An 8,274-nucleotide genomic window follows, 5' to 3' on the forward strand; every position below is an offset into this window, starting at 1 on the left:
GATCGAACTTAGCTTGTTACACACAAATGAAATGTACCCTCATTTAGGTTTATGTAACCGCACCTAAACGTGTACACCATGTTGGTTCACAAATAGTTAACCAAGGTTAGCCATATGATTACTCTCATATCAACCTTATTCATCTTAACCACAACTAGTTCAAATGACTCAAGTGAAACTAGTTAAGAGTTGTTCAATTGTTTAGAAAACACAATTGAAATCAAATCGGTTTGATTCACTTGAGTCAATCATGAACATTATAGCCACGATTTGCAAAGATTGCATTCCTTATGATTTAAATGTTTAAGTTCATGGACTTGACCGATTTGACAAAGTAACCATCTTAAGTATGCGTACGGGTATGCATACTTAAGGCGACTAGTTAAGAGTTTTGCCAAAACCAAACTCAATAGAAATTCTCGGTTCGAGAACTTCCGCCAGTATGCGTACGTGTACGCATACTTAACCTGTCTCCTTCACCAATTTCGTATACACACATATGCATATTCTTGGTTTCCGGTTTATGGACTTATACACTAATGTGCGTACACACTATATATGCTTATATCCAAAGATGGTTACATCATCAACTCTTTATTTCAATCATTGAAACATTCTTCTATAATGTCAATACTCGTTTTCACACACTATTAGCATCAAAGCAATTTTCAAGATATTGAAATAATCATTATTGAAACCTTCCAAGTCTTACACCAAATGATTATATCACACAAACCAAGTAAGATGTTACTCGGTAATTTTCTCATGATATAATATGAACTTGGCCGAAGTGAAAGCTTACCAACAAATATTTTGAGAAATATGTAAGCGACATATACTCAGCTCGAAATCTCAAATGTGTATAGAGAAAACTATTTCGTAACACGGCTTATGTCTCAATATAGGAGATAGTAGAAATAGACTTTCCAAGTGATAGATAAGTTCAAGTCTCCACATAATTTTTGTCGAAGAAGTTCCACAAGCTCCCCTTAGTAGTTCTTCGTCTTCAAGAGATGAACTTCGAGAGATTTAAGCTCAACTACACTATCTATGTCCTAGTCGGAGACATCTACAAATATGATAGAAATCAAGACTTATAGTTTTGATCACTAACATGCGAGTTCGACCGAGCAATGCTCTAACAATCTCCCCCTTTGTCAATTTTAGTGACAAAACTATCAATACATATGGATTACAAAAAAGATAAAAAAAAATGTAGCTTCTTTTCCACATGCTTGATCTCCTTGACATCTACAACGCGACTCGAAATCTTCGTCACTTCCAAGTACTCCATGATCCTAAAGGTTGTAAGTTCAGCATCACATTTGTTGAAGATTCGTAGCTATAACAATGAGAAAACAAAATGCTCTCAATCATTGTTATACATTGTCATAGTGTTATTACATAGCATCAAAGTTCAATTGTATCACAACTTTGACAATAACACTATGATGATATGCATCACTCCCCCTTAGTCGATACATATCTCAACATGAAAACCACTCCCCCTTACATAATGATCCTTAAACCATACATATTTGTAGTGTGAACTACACATTAATTCTCTCCCTTTTTGTCAAAAAAAATGGCAAAGGTACGAATAGTGGGATCCTAATGAAATTTCCACGGAGATACATCATGACCAAAAGGTGTATTAACATACCAACAAATTTAGATGCAATCATAAAGCCGAGGTGTTAATGAAGATATAAGATAACCCCTAAAAATTCCACAGCCGCACTCTCCACAAAGATTTGGCAATTAAGCACAAGCTCAAAAGAAATCTCCCACATAAAATGTCATCCCGAAGGAACAACAAAGGTGACCTTACTTTCACAAGAAAAGAAGGATTTCTTACAGACACTAGAATACGAGACAGAAACATATCTACTAGAAACAAATGTAAACAGGACTTAACACTATTCTGGAGTTCCAAACTCAATTGCCCAAAAGATTGAGATAAAAGCGGGGGCAAGAGTTATGAGGAGCTAATGAACTAGAACAACACCAATAGACTGCCGCAAGTGCTGAAACGTGGCAGTGTCTAATGGTTTGGTGAGAATATCAGCCAATTGTTGTTCAGAAGGCACAAATTCCATAGTGATGATACCATCTTCATATAAATCTCTAATAAAATGGTACATGATGTCTATGTGCTTAGTTCTTGAGTGCTCAACAGGATTCTCAGTGATGCGAATCGCACTTGAGTTATCACAAAAGATCTTCATTATTCCAGAATCAATTCCATAATCAACAAGCATTTGTTTCATCCATATAAGTTGAGTACAACATGACCCAGCAGCAATGTATTCTGCTTCACATGTTAAAAGAGATTGTGAATTTTTTTCTTGATCTGCCAAGCTACAAGATTCATTCCTACATAGTATAATCCTCCTGATGTACTTTTTTTGTCTTCCACAAATCCTGCCCAATCGGCATCTGAATAGGCAGTAAGATCAGTGTTAGTATCAAAAGTGTAAGAAAGATCATACCCGGAAGTGTGACTGATGTAACGTACGATCCTCTTTGTGGCAGCAAGATGAGATTCCTTTGGATTTGCCTGAAACCTAGCATAGCAAACAACACTAAAAGCAATATCAGGTCTCGTAGTAGTGAGATACAAAACACTTCCAATAATGAATCGATAAAGTTTTTGATCCACGGTTACCCCTTTCTCATCTCTATGTAGTTTACCCGTGGTAGGTATAGGAGTGAGTTTTGGAGTTGACTTATCAAGACCAAATCTTGAGACAAGATTTTTTGCATATTTTTCTTGAGATAAGTAGATTCCATCCTTGTGTTGTTGGATTTATAAACCCAAAAAGAATTTTAATTCACCAACATTGCTCATCTCAAACTCCTTACCAAGAGACACCTGAAAATCTTTTGCAAGTTTCTCCAATGTTGATCCATAGATGATATCATCTACATAAACTTGAGCAATCACAACATCTTTTTTACTCTATTTGGTAAACAAAGTTTTATCAGCTCCACCTCTTGAAAAACCTTTCCTCATAAGAGAAGTAGTTAGTTTTTCAAACCAGTCACGAGGTGCTTGTTTTAACCCGTATAATTCCTTATTGAGCTTAAGGACATGATCAGGGAAATCAGGTTTTTCAAAACCTTTTGGTTAAGCAACATAGACTTCTTCCTTTAGATTTCCATTTAGGAAGGAGGATTTAATGTCCATCTGAAACAGCTTAACCTTGAGAAAACAAGTATGGGCTAACAACAAACGAATGGACTCAAGACGTGCCACAGGAGCAAAGGTTTCGTCAAAATCGATTCCTTCAATCTGTGAATAAACCTGAGCGACAAGTCTAGCTTTGTTTTTGATAATGGTGCCAAATTCATCAGACTTGTTCTTGAATATCCATTTAATACCAACAATATTTATATTGGGGGGACAAGGTACAAGTTTCCATACGTCTTGTCTCTCAAATTGATTTAACTCTTCATGCATTGCGTTCACCCAAAAGGGATCACTAAGAGCTTCATAAATGTTTCTAGGTTTTACTTGCGATAGATAACAACCAAAATTTCAAATATTTTGAAGTTGACCTCTCGTCTTAGCCGTAGAGTCCTTGCCACCAATAATATTGTTAGTATCATGATTCCTTTGAACCCAAAGGTATCGAGTGGAGACACGCTCTTGTTCAAAAGGAACAACCTGACTAGAACTTTTCCCCTCATCACTAGATATATCAGGATCAGCAACCGTTGGAACAACTTTTTCTGATTCTGACGTTTCTTTGACATTCTCAATTGTATCGGTTGGAGGCAATTCATTAGGAGAGTCATCATGATGAAAGTTACTTAAATCATCAATGATAACATTTGCTGATTCCATCATGACTTGGGTTCTGAGATTAAATACTCGGAAACCACAACTGTCAGATGCATAGACGAGAAAAATTCCCTCATCGCTTTTTGAATCAAACTTCCCTTTCTGTTCTCGATCCTTTAGAATGTAGAACTTACTGCCGAACACTCTGAGTTAGTGTAAGTTGGGTTTCCTACCGTACCACAACTCATAGGGAGTGTTTAAGGTCCTTGACCGTAAGTAAACACGATTGATCAAATAGCAAGCTGTAAAAACAGCCTCACCCCAAAACCTTAATGGTAGGTTTTTGTTATGGAGCATTACCCTGGCCATTTCCTGAATATTTCTATTCTTCCTTTCTGTAACTTCATTTGCTTGTTGAGTGATTGGTGGTGATTATTGTTGAATAAATCCCAGAGAGTCACAGTATTCAAATACCTTGGTGTCTTTGAATTTTGTGCCACGATCGCTTCTAATTTTCTTTAGTTTGCGACCTTGCTCATTCTGGATTCTATTAACAATAATATTGAACTCACTGAGAGTTTCATTCTTATGAGCCAAGAATGCCACCCAGGTGAATCTAGTGTAATCATCTACCATAACCAAAGCATACTTATTCCCAGCCACCGTAGATTTTTGAATTGGGCCAAAAAGATCCATATGAATTAAATTATGCGGGGCTTTGGTGAGAATATTCTGGGATGATTTCTGTGGAACTTTCGTTTGTTTACCCTTTTGACAGGCACCACATACACCTTCAACCTTAGAGCTGATTTTGGGAACGCCTCTAACAAGTTCTTTATTAATGATCTTAGTTAGAAGACGGTAATTAATGTGACCAAAACGTTCATGCCAAAGGTGTGTAGATTCAAAATTAGTCAAATTGCAACAGTTACTGAACTGAGTATCTAGTAGATAACAGTTATTTTTGTCACGTGATCCTTGAAAAATCACTTTTCCAGATTTTTCGAAAATGTCACATCCTTTATCATTGAAGACAACCTTATGGCCCTTGTCACAGATTTGACTTATAAAAAGAAGATTAGCAGTCATACCTTTAACGAATACGACATCATGAATTTCAGGAACGCCAGGTAATTTGATCGTCCCTTTCTTGCTTATGTAGCAGCAGCTTCCATCTCCAAAAGTTACGGGTCCACCATCAAAATCACTTGAATTGATGAACCATGAGAGATCTGTAGTCATGTGCCTGCTACATCCAATATTTAAGAACCATTGAAAAGGTGATGTTGACTTTAGAGCAAAAGCTCCCATACTAGCACTACTAGCCATTTTGGCTTTCTTGTTAGTATTGAATGTCGTTTAAGAGATAACACAAGTTGAATAGTCTTTTTATGAAAATCACTAGCAACCTTTAGTCTTCTCTTGAAGGACAAACACACATGTTGAAAGTGATTGTGAGAACCTCAAAACAAGCATCTACCAACATCATTAACCTTGTTTGAAGAGTTCTGAGCGTTGTCAGATTTCACAAAGCCTAGACCTTGTTTATCACCTGATAAACGGCAATTCTTCAAGGAAGAATTAGAGTTGTTATTCAAAACTTTTGAAAAAGTTTTTACGGACCTCAAATCCTTAAGCTTTGCAATTTCTGCAGCAAGATCAGAATTGATCTGGATTTGTTTATCTAACTTTTTTTGGAGCTCAACAACCTCTTCAGAGCAGTCTTCAGCAATAAGTTTTTTGATATAACCTTCGCAATAAGGATTATAAATTTCTTTCATCCATCGAATTTTTTCAAGACACTAGAATTTGATAAGTTTTTTTAAATCAGGATTCTCAACCTTTTCGATGGTTTCTAGAACACACTCGATGTTGAGTTTATCCATTTATGGTGAAGCGTTTTTAGAGACAATACTTTTCATCATCATATCGCTGCAAACACAGACTTATAAGGTCTTTAATGTGTTTTCCTGCTCTGATACCAATTGAAAATGCGGGGGTCTAACAACCACACTGAACAATTCGTTTGGCAATCTAAGAGGACTTACTCCAATATAATTTTTAGAGAATCAACTAGACGGTCAGACTCAATCTAGAATAAAGTATATCAAAGAGTTTAATATCTCTAACTCTTAATTCAATCCGCAATCAACAAATAGAAATCTTCGAGCCTGATTGAATATAAGAGGAGTTACTTGAACGGTACCAAAGACCAATATTCAAGTGTCAATCAATGTAAATCAACAACCAAAGGTTGGATATTCTAATTGATTGATATTAACGCACAACCTGTGATATTTCAATTATATAACAAAATATAATGCGGAAAAGAAATAACACAGACACCATAATTTTGTTAATGAGGAAATTGCAAATGCAGAAAACCCCCGGGACTTAGTCCATATTGAACACCACACTGTATTAAGCCGCTACAGAACTAGCCTACTACCAATTAACTTCGTACTGGACTGTAGTTGAAACCTAATCAATCTCACACTGATTCAAGGTACAGTTGCGCTCCTTACGTCTCTGATCCCAGCAGGATACTATGCACTTGATTCCCTTAGCTGATCTCACCTACAACTAAGAGTTTCTACGACCCAAAGTCGAAGACTTGATAGACAAATTTGTATCACACAGAAAAGTCTATAGGATTGAATAAATCTGTCTCCCACAGAAATACCCAAGAGTTTTTGTTTCGTCTTTTGATAAAGCAAGGTGAACAGGAACCAATTGATAAACCAGACTTATATTCCCGAAGAACAACTCAGTACTATCAATCACCTCACAATAAACTTAATCGAATAGCGAAACAAGTTATTGTGGAATCACAAATGATGAGACGAAGTTTGTTTGTGGTTACTTTTCTATCTTGAATATCGGAGATATGAAATCTCGAAGAACATCCCAGTATTATCAATCACCTCACAGTAAAATAAATCGACTAGCGAAACAAGTTATTATGGAATCACAAACGATGAGATGAAGTTTGTTTGTGATTACTTTTCTATCTTGCCTATCGGAGATATAAAATCTTGAACCAATTATTCCAATTGCACTCAACACGATAGAAACATAAAGATCAGATCATGCAACTACAAAGATAATAGTTGGGTCTGGCTTCACAATCCCAATGAAGTCTTCAAGTCATTAACCTACAGGGTCTCGAGAAGAAACCCGAGGTTAAAGGAGAATCGACTCTAGTTATGCAACTATTAACACATATGAGGTGTGGGGATTGGTTTCCCAGTTGCTAGAGTTCTCCTTTATATAGTTTTCAAATCAGGGTTTGCAATCCAAGTTACCTTGGTAAAGCATTCAATATTGAATGTTAGATGAAAAACCTGATTCAACCAAGCTAATATCTTTCAACCGTTAGATCGGACTTAGATTGTTACACATAAATGAAATGTACCCTCATTTAGGTACATGTAACCGTACCTAAACGTGTACACCATGTTGGTTCAAAAATAGTTAACCAAGGTTAGCCATATGATTACTCTTATATCAACCTTATTCATCTTAACCACAACTAGTTCAAATGAAACTAGTCAAGAGTTGTTCAATTGTTTAGAAAACACAATTGAAATCAAATCGGTTTGATTCACTTGAATCAATCATGAACATTATAGCCACGGTTTGCAAAGATTGCATTCCTTATGATTTAAATGTTTAAGTTCATTGACTTGACCGATTTGACAAAGAAACCAGCTTAAGTATGCATACGGGTATGCATACTTAAGCAACCAGTTTTGAGTTTGTAAAGTTCCCAAACTCAGCAGAAATTTTTGGTTCAAAAACTTCCGCCAGTATGCGTATGGGTACGCATACTTAAGGTGACTAGTTAAGAGTTTTTCCAAAACCAAACGCAGTAGAAATTATCGGTTCGAGAACTTCCGCCAGTATGCGTACGTGTACGCATACTTAACCTATCTCCTTCACCAATTTCGTATACACACATATGCATACTCTTAGTTTCCGGTTTATGGACTTATACACTAATGTGTGAACACACTATATATGCTTATATCCAAAGATGGTTACATCATCAACTCTTTATTTCAATCATTGAAACATTCTTCTATAATGTCAATAGTCGTTTTCACACACTATTAGCATCAAAGCAATTTTCAAGATATTGAAATAATCATTATTGAAACCTTCCAAGTCTTACACCAAATGGTTGTATCACACAAACCATGTAAGATGTTACTCGGAAATTTTTTCATGATATAAGATGAACTTGGTCGAAGCGAAAGCTTACTAACACATATTTCGAGAAATGTGTAAGCGAGATATACTCAGCTCGAAATCTCAAATGTGTATAGAAAAAACTATATCGTAACACGACTTATGTCTCAATATAAGAGATAGTAGAAATAGACTTTCCAAGTGATAGATAAGTTCAAGTCTCCACATACCTTTTGTCGAAGAAGTTCCACAAGCTCCCCTTAGTAGTTCTTCGTCTTCAAGAGATGAACGTCGAG

This window comes from Papaver somniferum, chromosome 2 (genome assembly GCF_003573695.1).
Source record: "Papaver somniferum cultivar HN1 chromosome 2, ASM357369v1, whole genome shotgun sequence".
Lineage (NCBI taxonomy): Eukaryota > Viridiplantae > Streptophyta > Magnoliopsida > Ranunculales > Papaveraceae > Papaver > Papaver somniferum.